Source organism: Scyliorhinus torazame, chromosome 1 (assembly GCF_047496885.1).
Source record: "Scyliorhinus torazame isolate Kashiwa2021f chromosome 1, sScyTor2.1, whole genome shotgun sequence".
Classification (NCBI taxonomy): Eukaryota; Metazoa; Chordata; class Chondrichthyes; order Carcharhiniformes; family Scyliorhinidae; genus Scyliorhinus; species Scyliorhinus torazame.
Window position 1 is genome coordinate 356138834 of NC_092707.1, and position 15032 is coordinate 356153865.

The 15032-nt window shown below is 48.1% G+C and overlaps 1 protein-coding gene across 2 annotated transcripts in view; it reads left to right on the forward strand.

Annotated features, from left to right (window-relative positions):
- pigf (phosphatidylinositol glycan anchor biosynthesis, class F) overlaps positions 1 to 15032 on the forward strand; it is a 130548-nt gene that overhangs the window by 114437 nt on the left and 1079 nt on the right. The gene's annotated exons all lie outside the window — the stretch shown is intronic.

The window sequence follows — 15032 nt, forward strand, 5'->3', positions numbered from 1 at the left end:
CTATCGACAACACCACCGACTTTAGTATCGTCTGCAAATTTACTCACCCACCCTTCTGCGCCTTCCTCTAAGTCATTAATAAAAATGACAAACAGCAACGGCCCCAGAACAGATCCTTGTGGTACTCCACTTGTGACTGTACTCCATTCTGAACATTTCCCATCAACCACCACCCTCTGTCTTCTTTCAGCTAGCCAATTTCTGATCCACATCTCTAAATCACCCTCAATCCCCAGCCTCCGTATTTTCTGCAATAGCCTACCGTGGGGAACCTTATCAAACGCTTTGCTGAAATCCATATACACCACATCAACTGCTCTACCCTCATCTATCTGTTCAGTCACCTTCTCAAAGAACTCAATAAGGTTTGTGAGGCATGACCTACCCTTCACAAAGCCATGCTGACTATCCCTGATCATATTATTCCTATCTAGATGATTATAAATCTTGTCTCTTATAATCCCCTCCAAGACTTTACCCACTACAGACGTGAGGCTCACCGGTCTATAGTTGCCGGGGTTGTCTCTGCTCCCCTTTTTGAACAAAGGGACCACATTTGCTGTCCTCCAGTCCTCTGGCACTATTCCTGTAGCCAATGATGACATAAAAATCAAAGCCAAAGGTCCAGCAATCTCTTCCCTGGCCTCCCAGAGAATCCTAAGATAAATCCCATCAGGTCCCGGGGACTTATCTATTTTCAGCCTGTCCAGAATTGCCAACACCTCTTCCCTACGTACCTCAATGCCATCTATTCTATTAGCCTGGGGCTCAGCATTCTCCTCCACAACATTATCTTTTTCCTGAGTGAATACTGACGAAAAATATTCATTTAGTATCTCGCCTATCTCTTCAGACTCCACACACAATTTCCCATCCCTGTCCTTGACTGGTCCTACTCTTTCCCTAGTCATTCGCTTATTCCTGACATACCTATAGAAAGCTTTTGGGTTTTCCTAGATCCTGCCAAATACTTCTCATGTCCCCTCCTTGCTCGTCTTAGCTCTCTCTTTAGATCCTTCCTCGCTACCTTGTAACTCTCCATCGCCCCAACCGAAACTTCACACCTCATCTTCACATAGGCCTCCTTCTTCCTCTTAACAAGAGATTCCACTTCTTTGGTAAACCACGGTTCCCTCGCTCGACGCCTTCCTCCCTGCCTGACCGGTACATACTTATCAAGAACACGCAGTAGCTGATCCTTGAACAAGCCCCACTTGTCCAGTGTGCCCAACACTTGCAGCCTACTTCTCCACCTTATCCCCCCCCAAGTCACATCTAATGGCATCATAATTGCCCTTCCCCCAGCTATAACTCTTGCCCTGCGGTGTATACTTATCCCTTTCCATCATTAACGTGAACGTCACCGAATTGTGGTCACTGTCCCCAAAGTGCTCTCCTACCTCCAAATCCAACACCTGGCCTGGTTCATTACTCAAAACCAAATCCAACGTGGCCTCGCCTCTTGTTGGCCTGTCAACATATTGTTTCAGGAAACCCTCCTGCACACACTGTACAAAAAACGACCCATCTATTGTACTCAAACTATATCTTTTCCAGTCAATATTTGGAAAGTTAAAGTCTCCCATAATAACTACCCTGTTACTTTCGCTCATATCCAGGATCATCCTCGCCATCCTTTCCTCTACATCCCTAGAACTATTAGGAGGCCTATAAAAAACTCCCAACAGGGTGACCTCTCCTTTCCTGTTTCTAACTTCAGCCCATACTACCTCTGAAGAAGAGGCCCATCTAGCATCCTCTCCGCCACCGTAATACTGCTCTTGACTAGCAGCGCCACACCTCCCCCTCTTTTGCCTCCTTCTCTGAGCTTACTAAAACACCTAAACCCCGGAACCTGCAACATCCATTCCTGTCCCTGCTCTATCCATGTCTCCGAAATGGCCACAACATCGAAGTCCCAGGTACCAACCCATGCTGCCAGTTCCCCTACCTTGTTTCGTATACTCCTGGCATTGAAGTAGACACACTTCAAACCACCTACCTGAACACTGGCCCCCTCCTGCGACGTCAAATCTGTGCTCCTGACCTCTCTACTCTCATTCTCCCTTACCCTAAAACTACAATCCAGGTTCCCATGCCCCTGCTGCATTAGTTTAAACCCCCCCAAAGAGCATTAACAAATCTCCCCCCCAGGATATTTGTGCCCCTCAGGTTCAGATGTAGACCATCCTGTCTGTAGAGGTCCCACCTTCCCCAGAAAGAGCCCCAGTTATCCAGAAATCTGAATCGCTCCCGCCTGCACCATCCCTGTAGCCACGTGTTTAAATGCTCTCTCTCCCTATTCCTCATCTCACTATCACGTGGCACGGGCAACAACCCAGAGATAACAACTCTGTTTGTTCTAGTTCTGAGCTTCCATCCTAGCTCCCTGAAAGCCTGCCTGACATCCTTGTCCCCTTTCCTACCTATGTCGTTAGTGCCAATGTGGACCACGACTTGGGGCTGCTCCCCCTCCCCCCTAAGGACCCGGAAAACACGATCCGAGACATCACGTACCCTTGCACCTGGGAGGCAACATACCAAACGTGAGTCTCTCACGCTCCCACAAAATCTCCTATCTGTGCCCCTGACTATAGAGTCCCCAATTACTAATGCTCTGCTCCTCTCCCCCCTTCCCTTCTGAGCAACAGGGACAGACTCCGTGCCAGAGGCCCGTACCCCATGGCTTACCCCTGGTAAGTCCCCCCCCCCACAAGTATCCAAAGCGGTATACTTGTTTCTCAGGGGAACGACCGCAGGGGATCCCTGCACTGACTGCTTTTTCCCAGTCCCTCTTACAGTTACCCACCTATCTCCAATCTTTGGTGTAACTAATTCCCTGAAGCTGCTAACTATGACCCCTTCTGCCTCCCGAATGATCCGAAGTTCTTCCAACTCCAGCTCCAGTTCCCTAACTCGGTCTTGGAGGAGCTGGAGATGGCAGCACTTCCTGCAGGTAAAATCAGCAGGGACACTAACTGCATCCCTCACCTCAAACATCCTGCAGGAGGAACATTGCACTCCCTTCCCTGCCATTCCTCTAACTTTCTACCAAGATCTGGCTAACAACTAAATTAAATTTTTTATAAAAAATAATAATAATATAATAAAATATGGTACTTACCTCAGACCAATGGGTTTTATTATTAGGTTAGAGGAGGAGGGTGGGTGGGAGACACTACACGTGTAGTGTCTCGGGTTTCCTCTCCACCAGAATTTATTGGTGAGGGTCTTCCCAGACGTCCGCGGGTCGACTTCCTGTTCCCGCCTAAAACACTAATTAAAAAAAAAAGACAAATTCTCAGCTCCTGCTGAAATTGACTAACCTGCCAGCTCCACTCCCGCCGAAATCGACTGGCCTGCCCCTGCAAAGACAAGTGCTTTTAAAGGACAGACTTACCTCCCAGCAGCCACTTCCGCACTGCTCCCGCTGAAACTGACTCACCAGCTGTTCTCCCGCCGAAATCGACTGGGATTTTTCCGGATTGTGTAGTAATAAGGTTGCAAAGTCACAGGTTAAGACAAGAGAAATCAAAGAGTGAAGATGAAGTTGAAGTGTAATTATTAGAAACAATTTTTGATCAGATGGTTGAAAAAGAACAAGAACAGGTGGAGGATGAGGTGGATATTTTTAGTTCAGGAAAATTGGCAGAGTTACAACAAAAGGATATAGAAATAAAACGGATGTATCAGAAAGCAGGAAGAGGAATCTGAGTGTATACCAGAGTGTTATTACCGTAAATGTAATGACTTGATGAGGAAATGGAGACCTTTACATATGCAGGCGGATGAAAAGTGGGCAGAACTTTATCAAGTTGTATTGCCGGTAGGGTATAGAAAGGAGATGTTGCGAGTTGCACATGAGGTACCAGTGGGAGGTCATTTGGGAATAAGGAAAACTCAAGCTAAAATCCCAAAACATTTTTATTGGCCTGGACTACATAAAGATGTAGTTGAATTTTGTCAATCATGCCACACATGTCAAGTGATAGGGAAACCTCAAGCGGTGATAAAACCAGCGCCTTAATACCCATTCCAGCATTTGAAGAACCTTTTCCAAGGGTCCTAATTGATTGCGTAGAACTGCTTCCTAAAACGGAAAGTGGGAATCAATATCTTTTGACTATAATGGATGTGTCTACTAGGGTCCAGAGGCCATTCCAGTACGTAATATTACAGCTAAAAAGACTCTGGAGGAGTTACTTAAATTCATTACTAGATATGGACTACCCGCAGAAATACAATCTGATCAAGGATCAAAATTTACCTCTAGGTTATTCAAAGAAGTTATGGAAAGCTTAGGAATAAAACAATTTAAATCAACTGTATACAATCCAGAATCGCAGGGAGGGTTAGAAAGGTGGCATCAGACATCAAAGACAATGTAGAGGGCTTATTGTCACCATTATCCAGAGGATTGGGATAAAGGAATTCCATTCGTACTGTTTGCAATTAGGGATGCTCCTAATGAGTCAACCTAATTTAGTCCTTTTGAACTAATTTCTGGTCATGAGGTAAGAGGACACTTAAATTGATTATGGAAAAATTGGTGAGTGAGAAATTGGAAATTACATTATTGGATTACATGTCAAATTTTAGGGAACGATTAAATAGAGCAGGTGAATTGACTAGACAACATTTAAAAGTTCACAAAATGTGATGAAACGGGTAGCGGACAAGAAATCCAAAGTTCGTAGTTTTGCCAGTGGAGATAAAGTTTTAGTCTTGTTACCAGTTGTAGGTGAACCTTTAAAAGCAAGATTTTGTGGACCTTATCAGATTGAAAAGAAATTAAGTGAGGTGAATTATGTGGTTAAAAACGCTGGATAGAAGGAAAACTCACCGAGTGTGTCATGTGAATATGCTGAAAAGGTACTTTGAAAGGGAAGGAGAGAAAAAATGATTCTAGCTCAAAGTGACAAACCAAATCCAGATGACTTGGAGTTTCACATACCTCAAATTAAACTGGAAAATGAGGATGTTCTTAAAAATTGGGATAAATTGGCGAGTTACCTTCCAGAGGAAAAACGGACTGACCTGAAAGAGTTATTGATATCACGTGGGCAAGTTTGTAGAGATGAATTGGGAAATACTAAAATGACTATACATGATGTAGATGTGGGAAATCAAACAACATCCATACAGACTTAACCCTTTAAAATTGGCACAGGTTCAAAAAGAAATTGAAAGTATGCTTAAAAATGGCATAATTGAAGTGGGTTGCAGCCAATGGAGCTCACCCATAGTGATGGTACCTAAACCAGACGGTACCTAACGGTTGTGTGTGGACGATAGAAAGGTTAATGCAGTTACAAGAACGGACTCTTATCCTATTCCACATTTGGAGGATTGCATTGAGAAAGTGGGACAATCAGCTTTTATTTCCAAATTGGATTTACTTAAAGGTTACTGGCAGGTACCTTTATCCGAATGGGCGAAGGTAATTTCAGCTTTTGTGACTCCAGACGGTATATACCAATTCAAAGTTCTGCCATTTGGCATGAAAAACGCCCCAGCCACATTTCAACAGTTAACTAACAAATTTGTTTCAGGATTACCCAATTGTGCGGTATACATCGACGATCTGGTAATTTTCAGCCAGACATGTAAAGAACATTTAAAACATCTGATGGAGTTATTCAACCGACTTCAGGAGGCGGGTTTGGTGATAAACCTAGCCGAAAGTGAATTTGGAAAAGCCCAAGTCACTTTCCTTGGCCATACAATCAGACAGGGTCGAATGGTCACACGGGATGCGAAACCAACAGTTATTGATGAGTTTCCGATACCCTCAAGACGAAGGGAAATAATGCAATTTCTTGGCATGAGTGGATTTAATCGAACATTTGTGCAAATGTTTTGTAGCGTGATTGCTCCACTGTTGGACTTGCTGAAGAAACGTCGAAGATTTCAATGGACAGCGGACTTTCAACAGGCATTTGACTGCCTGAAAGCTGTGATAACCAATGCTCATGTGTTGGAGAATTACAAGGGACTCTGTGATCAGATTGAACTAAAGTATCTGACTTTAAAGAGAAATGCCAAGGCGTAGAGAAATGGATGGATCGTGCAGCGACCTTCTTGTTCAAAGAGACTGTCAATCGAGAAGGATTTCAGTTGGAGGAAGAGGAACAAAAATGGACTATATTATTATATTTGTTTGCATGTGTTGTTTTTTTGAAACAAAAAAGTATATTTACTGTGTGCATTTCTTAAAGAATGGTGAAAAATGAAACCATCTTGAAGTTGATGGGTTTGTTTTATATCTTGGGGGGAGGTGTCATGTGAGAGTACCTTTAAGAAATGGGTGTTTATCAGTGATGTCAGAGTGTGGGTTGAGCAGGCTGCAGGGTGTGTTTTAGTTTTGTTTTCAGTGTTGGAGTTGAAGCCAGACAGAGCAGGTGTACTGTTGATCTCTCTGCCATGAAAAGACTATCTCTTGATCATTTGGTGAATTCAGAATTATAAATGTTTTCAGTAGTGACTTTAACCTGATGTGCTTCTGTTAAAGGTTATGTTGTTTGTAAGTCTTCTGGATGTTAAAAGGACAGCGTAAGCATTACTTCGTGTTGTACTCTTTGGGGGTTGTATTTGAATTAATGGTTGCTAATATGTTCACTGTTTGTTTTAAAAAGGTTAACTTGAGTTCATAGAATAAACATTGTTTTGTTTTAAAAAATACTTTTCCATTTCTGCTGCACTACACCTGTAGAGTGGGCAGTGTGCTCCCCATACCACAATCTATTAAATGTTGTGGGTCAGGTGAACTCCATGATACACTTTGGGATTCTCTAAACCCTGGCCCATAACAGCTTCCTCCCATGCTGTGTCAGGCATCTATCTCGCTCATTTTAAAAAGGCAACGACCTGGAGCAGTGTGAGTCGTACCGCCTGTTAAATGTGGATAGGAAGGTATTGGCGCAGGTGCTGGTGGTGTGGATAGATAGGGGTGAAGGGGAAGGGCCTGACAGGATTCGTAAAGGGGAGTGGTTTTCAGCCAATGTTCGGAGGCTATTGAATGTGACAGGGATGCCCTCAACAGCTGGGAGGTAGAGGTGGTTGTGTCTATGGACACGGAGAAAGCACTTGACCTTGTGGAGTGGCCGTATGTATTCAAGGTGCTGGGATGGTTCAGGTTTGGGCAGGGGTTTATCGACTGGGTGAGATTATTGTATAGAGCTCCTAAGGCAAGTATGCGGACCATTAGTGTCAATTTGGAGTATTTTGGGTTGCACCAGGGGACGAAGCAGGGGTGCCCTCTCTCCCCTTTGCTCTTTGCCCAAGTGATTGAACCATTGGCAATGGCACTTAGGGCTTTGAGGGGGTGGCTGGGCATTCAGGGGATGGTGGAGCATCAAGTCTCTACAGGCTGATGACCTCTTGTCATATGTTGCGAATCTGGTTGAAAGTTTCAAATGGATTATGGGTGTCTTGGGGAGTTCAGTCTCTTTTTGGGGTATAAGCTCAATATGGGGAAATCATAGTTGATCAACGCCCGGGGTCAGGGAGGCAGTTTAAGGAGGTTGCCGCTTCGGTTGGTAAAGGTAAGCTTTCGTTATCTTGGGATACAAGTGGCACAGAGCTGGGCCCTGCTGCACAAGTTCAATCTGGCAAAGCTGGTGGGGGGAATGAAGGAGGACGATAGGAGACGGGATGTGTTGCATTTGTCGTTGGCTGGAAGGGACGAGATGGTAAAGATGACGGTGCTCCCAAAGTTTTTGTTCGGGTTTCAGAATCTCCCAATTTTCGTGTCCAAGTCTCTTTTTAGTAGGGTGAATAAGATGATAACTGGGGTTTGTGTAGGCAGGTAAGGTTCCCCGGGCCAAGAGGGTGTTTCTGGAAAGGGAGTGGGGTGAGGATTGGAATTATTTTTGGGTGGCATACATAGCTATAGTTTGGACATGGGCAATGGAGGAGGGGTCGGTTTGGGGATGGATGGAGAAGGCTTTGTGTAAAGAGACCAGTCTAATGGCACTATTGTTGGCACTTCTTCCGTTCTAGCCGGCCAAGTACTCCACGAGCCGGATGGTGGTATCAGCGTTGAGGGTGTGGAATCAATGTCGCCATCACTGTAGAATGGAAGGCACGTCCCTGTGGGTGCCGATTTGTGGCAACTACAGGTTTATTCCGATGGTACTGGATGCGGGGTTTCGGGTGTGGGGGCAGTTGGGGATAGACTATTTTCAGGACCCATTTGTGGATGGTAAGTTCAGAGGAGCTTGGGGAGGTGAACTAATTGCCCAAGGGGAATGGGTTCCTGTAACTGCAGGTGAGGGCCTGAGAAAGGAGCTGGGATTATTCCCACAGCTGCTACCTCCAGTGCAACCGGACAAGCTGCTGTCCGAGGAGGAGATGGGTGAGGGCAAGGTATCAGATAGATATATATAGATATATATATATATATATATATACGGGGAGCTGATGAAGTGGGAGGGCGCCCTGGTGGAGGAGGTCCGGCACAAGTGGGAGCAGGAGGTGGGAGGAGCGATGCAAGCTGGGGGGTGGATTGAGGTGCTACAGAGGATAAACTCATCCTCATCGTCTGCAAGACTGAGTCTCATCCAGTTTAAGGTGGTGCATAGGGCTCATATGACGGGGTCTCGGATTAACCGTTTTTTCCAGAGGTGGAAGATAGGTGTGGGCGGTGTGCAGGGAGTACGGCGAACCATGTCCATATGTTTTGGGCATTTCCGAAGTTGGAGGGAATTTGGAAAGAGTTTGTAAATATAATGTCGAAGATTTTGGGAGTGGAAGTGGCGCCGAGCCAGTGTGTGGCGATATTTGGGGTGTCAGAGGATCCGGGAGTGCAGGTGAGGAGAGAGGCTGATGTGGCAGCCTTTGTCTCCCTGATAGCCCGGAGACGGACCTTGCTATGCTGGTGGGACTCGGTGCAACTGTAAGTGAGTCATGGGTGAGCGACTTGGCAGAGTTCCTTCAACTAGGAAAAATTAAGTTTGCCAAAAGAGGGGCGGAGGAGATGTTCTCCACAAGGTGGGAGTCTGTTCATCGGCTTCTTTCCGGGACATTAACACATCACGGTAGGGGGAATAGGTTAATGGTGCATGCTTTACAGCTACTGTTGTTGTTTGCTCGTTTCTGTTCTGTATATGTTTGAAAATACCTCCAATAGAATACTTTTCAAAATAGAAAGTTACAATAGGGTCTACATAACAGCTAGGTTTGAGCATCTTGAATGTGAAAGTGGCAATGTGCCAGAAACCAGATCATTCTCCCCCCCCCCCCCCCCCCCCCCTCCCCGCACCCTCAGTGGCCTACCCAATACTCTCCTCGAGGAGAATGCCCATCATCACCACACCACCTTGGGCATCTAGAATGCGGCACAAATGTGCCCTTGTCACTCGCCCATTCAGGAAGAATTTCTTTTTAACTTTTCACTCTCTGAATTAAAATGTTAGCGAGTTATATGGCTGGTCAATATTTATAAAGTATAACATGCACGGAAAAGGGTTTTGGCAGTGAAATGTCAGCCTCCAATATTTGGGAGAATTGGGTGGGAATTGATGAAAATTAACCGAATTGTTCAAATACCCGCGCGTTAACAAGCTTTAAAAATTAGAAGTTGGGATAAGGACATTTTTTAATTCAAACTTGTGAAGTTAAAGACCATTAAAGTAGACACTATGGATGGAATTTTCCAAAAAATGAGTTGCGTTTTCAGCAAGAAAAACAAGGCAAGCATCCGGAGGCGCGATCCGGAACACAATTTTCAGGCACTAAATTGTTCCCCACATGATCTCCACGTATTTGAGACACAAAGCATCTAATTTGTACCCCCCCGGGTTATCTGAGCACTTCAATGAAGGGGGAGCTGCATTTAAACGGCTCCACAGCACTTGTTCTGATTCAAGCCAGGTGGATGGCAGCTGGGAAACCAGCACCTCGATTTACGGAGGAGGCCCTCACTCATGCTGGAGAGGCAGGCTACAAAATGCCCTCGGATTGGCAAGAGGCCCTCCAGCAAGGTGACAAATGCTGCCTGGGAGAAGGTGGCAGCACTGGTCAATGCCAGCAGCCTGACCAACAGGACGGGAGTGCAATGCAGAATAAAGATGAACGGCCTACTCCGATCAGTCAGGGTAAGTTCTCCCTGTCTCCTCTCTGCACTCCACCCTTCCATCACGTCTCTGAAATGTCAACTCCATCACACATGCCGCCGTCACGCAGGACCTCAGAACCTGACCTCACATCAGTATCCTCAAATCGCCCCCCACCTCATCAGAACCCATCCCTGCTTAGGTGCAGTGCCCACACATGCCAGATGCCATCGTCCTTTGACCTGCCAGGTATCCAACTCACATCATCCCCATTTGTGTTTCTGCAAGAGAGGTTTGCCAACAACCACCGTGAGCGAGAGAAAACGGGCAGTGGGATGCCCAAGATAATAATAATAATCGCTTAGTGTCACAAATAGGCTTCAATTAAGTTACTGTGAAAAGCCCCTAGTCACCACATTCCGGCGCCTGTTTGGGGATGCCGGTACGGGAATTGAACCCGCCCTGCTGGCATTGTTCTGCATTGCAAGCCAGCTATTTAGCCCACTGTGCTAAACCAGCCCCTAAGGATCCTGACTCTGTACGAGGAGAGAACCATGGTGCATGCAGAGAAGGAGCAAGCCTGTGCTGAGAGCAAGGTGGACCTGCGAGAGAAAAATGAAGTGCCCCTGCACCTTCATCCAGATGATCAGTCCCAAGTGTGTTCTGTGTAGTCTAAACTCTTGACTAGGCCAAGTACTAAAACCATGTCCCTTGCCTTGTCGGAATATCAACCGGAGAGCTTGGACCATGGTTTTTATAAATGACTTGGATGAGTAAGTGGAAGGGTGAGTTAGTAAGTTTGCCGATGACACGAAGGTTGGTGGAGTTGTAGATAGTGTCGAGGGCTGTTGCAGGTTACAACAAGACATTGACAGAATGCAGAGCTGGGCTGAGAAGTGGCAGATGGCGTTCAACTTAGATAAATGCGAAGTGATTCATTTTGAAAGATCGAATTTGAATGCTGAATACAGAGTTAAAGGCAGGGGGCGGGATTCTCTGATCCTGAGACTAAGCGTTGACGCTGTCGGAAACGCCGTCGCGTTTCTCGACGGCATCAACACGGCCTCAGGAACAGCAATTCCGGTCCCTACAGGGGGCCAGCACGGCAGTGGAGCGGTTCACGCCGCTCCAGCTGCTGATCCTGACGTGAACAGGGCGCGCGGGATCCGTGCATGCGCAGTGGCACCGGTGCCAACACGCGCATGCACAGTGGCTTCCTTCAACGCGCCGGCGCCGATGCAACATGGAGTAGGACTACAGGAACCGGGGCGGAGTAAAGGAGGCCCCCAGCCAGAGAGGCCGGCCTGCCGATCGGTGGGTTCCGATCGCGGGCCAGGCCACAACGGAGGCCCCCCCGGGGTCGGACCCCCCTCACCCCCCCATAGGCCGCCCCCCCCAACCCTTCCACACCGAGTTCCCGCTGGCTGAGAGCACGTGTGGACGGCGCCGGCAGGACTCGGCGTATTCATGGCGGCTGCTCGGCCCATCCCGGGTTGAGAATCGGCGGGCCAGCTGCGTAGAGCGGCCCCTGACCGCCGCCGCGCCAACCACGCTCTGCGGAGAATGGTGTGCCGGCGGCGTGGCGTGATTCGCGCCGGTCGCGGGGATTCTCCGGCCCGGCCCCAGGCTGAGAGAATCCCGCCCAGGATTCTTGGAAGTGTGGATGAGCAGAGGGATCTTGGGGTCCACGTACATAGATCCCTCAAAGTTGCCACCCAGGAAGATAGGGTTGTTAAGAAGGCGTATGGTGTAAATTAAATATTATTGTGATCACCACTTTAACACCTCCGAAGCTTTAACCCACCTTCCACTGCCACAGCGTTTCTCCATTGGGATACAGCTGATCTCAGTGAGCCTCTCAGTTCAGCCCTCTCAGAACGAATGCGTCTTTTGCAATGATAGGACTCGGGCATGGCTTCAGTGAACTCTAGACCCTTGCACTTAATCCCTCTCTAGAGCAAATTGACAAAGGAATTTAGTGCAGAACCTCACTCAGACCTGAACCGGCCAGTCCATGTGCTGGCAGGGGACAGACAATACTCAGATATAAGCAATAGCAGAGGACATCACAGATAATTCCTCACTGCAAGTCGTCATCACCCTCTTGCATTGACCCGGCAAAAGGCACACAAGAACTCCCCAACCCCAGCACCCTGATAATCCATATCTTGGCCAACTTCATCTCTTGGTCGCAGAGGGATCACGACGTCTTGGGGCGGGAGGTCACGCTGTCAGACAGTGAATTAGTCTTCCTCCTTGAAGTGGGAGGGAATGAGGGCATCATCGCCCCTCCCCCCGGCCATGCGCACCCTCGCCCCTACCTGGCCTCCATCCTCAGCAGGTTCTTTGTCAAAACCCTCTTGTACGCCCTCCTCGCCCGAGGACACAAGCTGCTCCTCTGGTTCATCCGCAGGAAGCTCCTAACTGGGCTGCAAAGCCAGGTTTTGGAGGGCCCAGCAGACCAAGACAATGCAGGAGACCCTCTGGAGGCTGTATTGTAGGGCCCCACTGGACCTGTCAAGACAGCGGAACAGCATCTTCAACAGTCTGATGCACTGCTCAATGATAGCTCGGGTAGTGTTGTGCGCCTCAGTGTACGTGGTCTCCTCAGCGCCTGTGGCCTCCGCCCTGGCATCATCAGCCACTACCTGAGGGGATGTCCCTTGTCCCCAAGGAGCCATTCCTGTAACTTAGGTGTCCTTCAAAGTTTCCAGGGATCTGTGACTGACTGAGAATGTAGCTGTCATAGACGCTTCCTGGAAAACGGGCACACACTTGCTTGAAAGACATCTGATGATCGCACAACAGCTGGACGGTTGATGTCACTGGGCATGGAGAGTGACGTCGGTGCAGTCTATTGCCCCTGCACCTATAGCAGACCAGCTATGTGCCCAAACCCCGTAACCCTCTCATCCAGCCAGGCCTGCTCCAGGTCAAAGTGGATGTAGTCCAGAGCCCGTGAATACAGTGCATCCGTCACCTCACAGTTGCACTTATGGGCAGATGCTTGTGAAATCCATACAGGTCCCCGTTGAGCCCTGGAAGGACCCCGTGGCAAAGACGATGAGGGCTGCCATGAATTTGACAGCCACGGGTTGCGGGTGTCGTCCGCCTTCACTTGGTGCCAAGTCCGCAAGGACAAGGCACAGGTGCCTCACCGTCTCCTTCGTAAGGCAGAGTCTTTGACGGCACGTTGTCGGACAGCTCGAGGAAGGACACCTGTTCTGTAGACCCACAATGGTCTTTGGCTCCCTGCACCTTGAGTGCAGCCTCCGGCCCCTGATCCTGCTCTGAGGCCCCTAGGTCATGTTCTGCAGGACCTTCCCTTGGAACCATCGCACATTGTTGTCTGTGCTCCTCTAATGCAGTGGTTAGTAAGATACCAGCTCCACAGGCTCCATCCCAATATCGCTCGGAATCCTGCAATGGATGACAGATCGAGTCAAGCTGACCATCATTATCTCCCCTGGCCCGTTGGCCTTCCAGTCCCAGAGCTTCTCCAGCAGTAATCGCACACTCACAGTTCAGGTGCCCTCCCATCTCCAAACCATGACTGGCTCTGGTCTATGCTCTCGCCCACTTAGACATGCCTATAGCCTTCCATCTGGATTTCCTCTCTCTGAAGCTCACTACGTTTGGGTTTCTTACAGGAGGGATATGTGCTTCCTCATCCCGACTCGCCAAGGTCAACTGGACAGTTAAGTCCGGCTTGGGGGTGCTGATGGATCCTGACTGGCAGACTTTGGGTCCTGGCAGAAAAGCGACCCCATTGCCCCTTGATCCTACGTCATCAAGCTTTGAGCCCTGAACCCTGAGGATTCATCCCATTCCTGGGCTTTGATGTATTTTGGGGAGTTGACATAACTAAGAGCTAACTCTTAATGGCCAATTATTATCACGAGCATGAGTCTCAGGAATGTTAGAGGGTTCAATTGCTTTCTCCTTCAGGGAGAGGCAGAGCTAATAGGCACCCTTCTTAGTCAGGCAGCATAATTCAGAGTGCTCATTGCTGCCATGCCTCGACAGTTAAACCCTTCATCCTCCTGGACAGCCAATCCATAATGCAAAGCCCCCACCCTGCCCAGTAGGTACCATGTTGCTTTTGCGGTCTCATCCACCCAGCCCCTTAGGCCTGGTTCCATGCCTTTCATCACATCCCACCCTATGTGCCCTCCAGCCACCCGGCCCCAGACTCCCATGCCACAGACTGCTGACTCGCCCAACACAAAATTCATACTCGCACATTGAAAGCATAATAACACAGCACTGAAAACAGGCTCCAGGACCACCGACACCAGCCGCGACCCCCCATCCCGCCCCACGAGTGGATAGAGCCTTATGCCCCCAACAGCTGCCCTCCTCTTTCTCTCTTCCCCCACCTTTCCACAGTGCTTCCCCCGATGTGTGTGGAGACAGTGGTGCCCAACTCATTCCTCCCTTTCGGAGGCTGTGGTGCCTTATTCCCATTTTTAAAGAGCAATAGTAATTCACACCGGTGTGACACCACACCTCGTGGGTGAGAAGATTCGATGAGGACTGAAAATGCAACATTAAGTCAGCTAAGTAGATGATAATGAATTCAAATTCTTGCTAATCGGGTTCGCGCCTTTCCTGGGCATGAACCTGATCATGTCGTCGGGGAGGACCCGGGAAGGTTGTATTCCAAACTCTCACCAGCGCAAATCCTGATTTTTTTGGGGGGCCTCTCCCAATATTTAGCGGCCATGACTGGATTTGCGCTCACAGCTAATGAGCCAGCTAAATCCCGCCAACTGAGCCAAAATTTCAGCAACTTTTGACTAAAATAAATCAGTCTTTCAAAGTAAGAACTGTATACATCATCCTGAAACCAAACACTTGTTGTGTATTTTTAAAAAATTATGTTTGTGATAAAGACCAGTCAGTTGGAACGGTACAAACTAACTGTAACCCGCTGGATTTTACACAAGCTTGCTGATGCATATGACACCTGTTTTA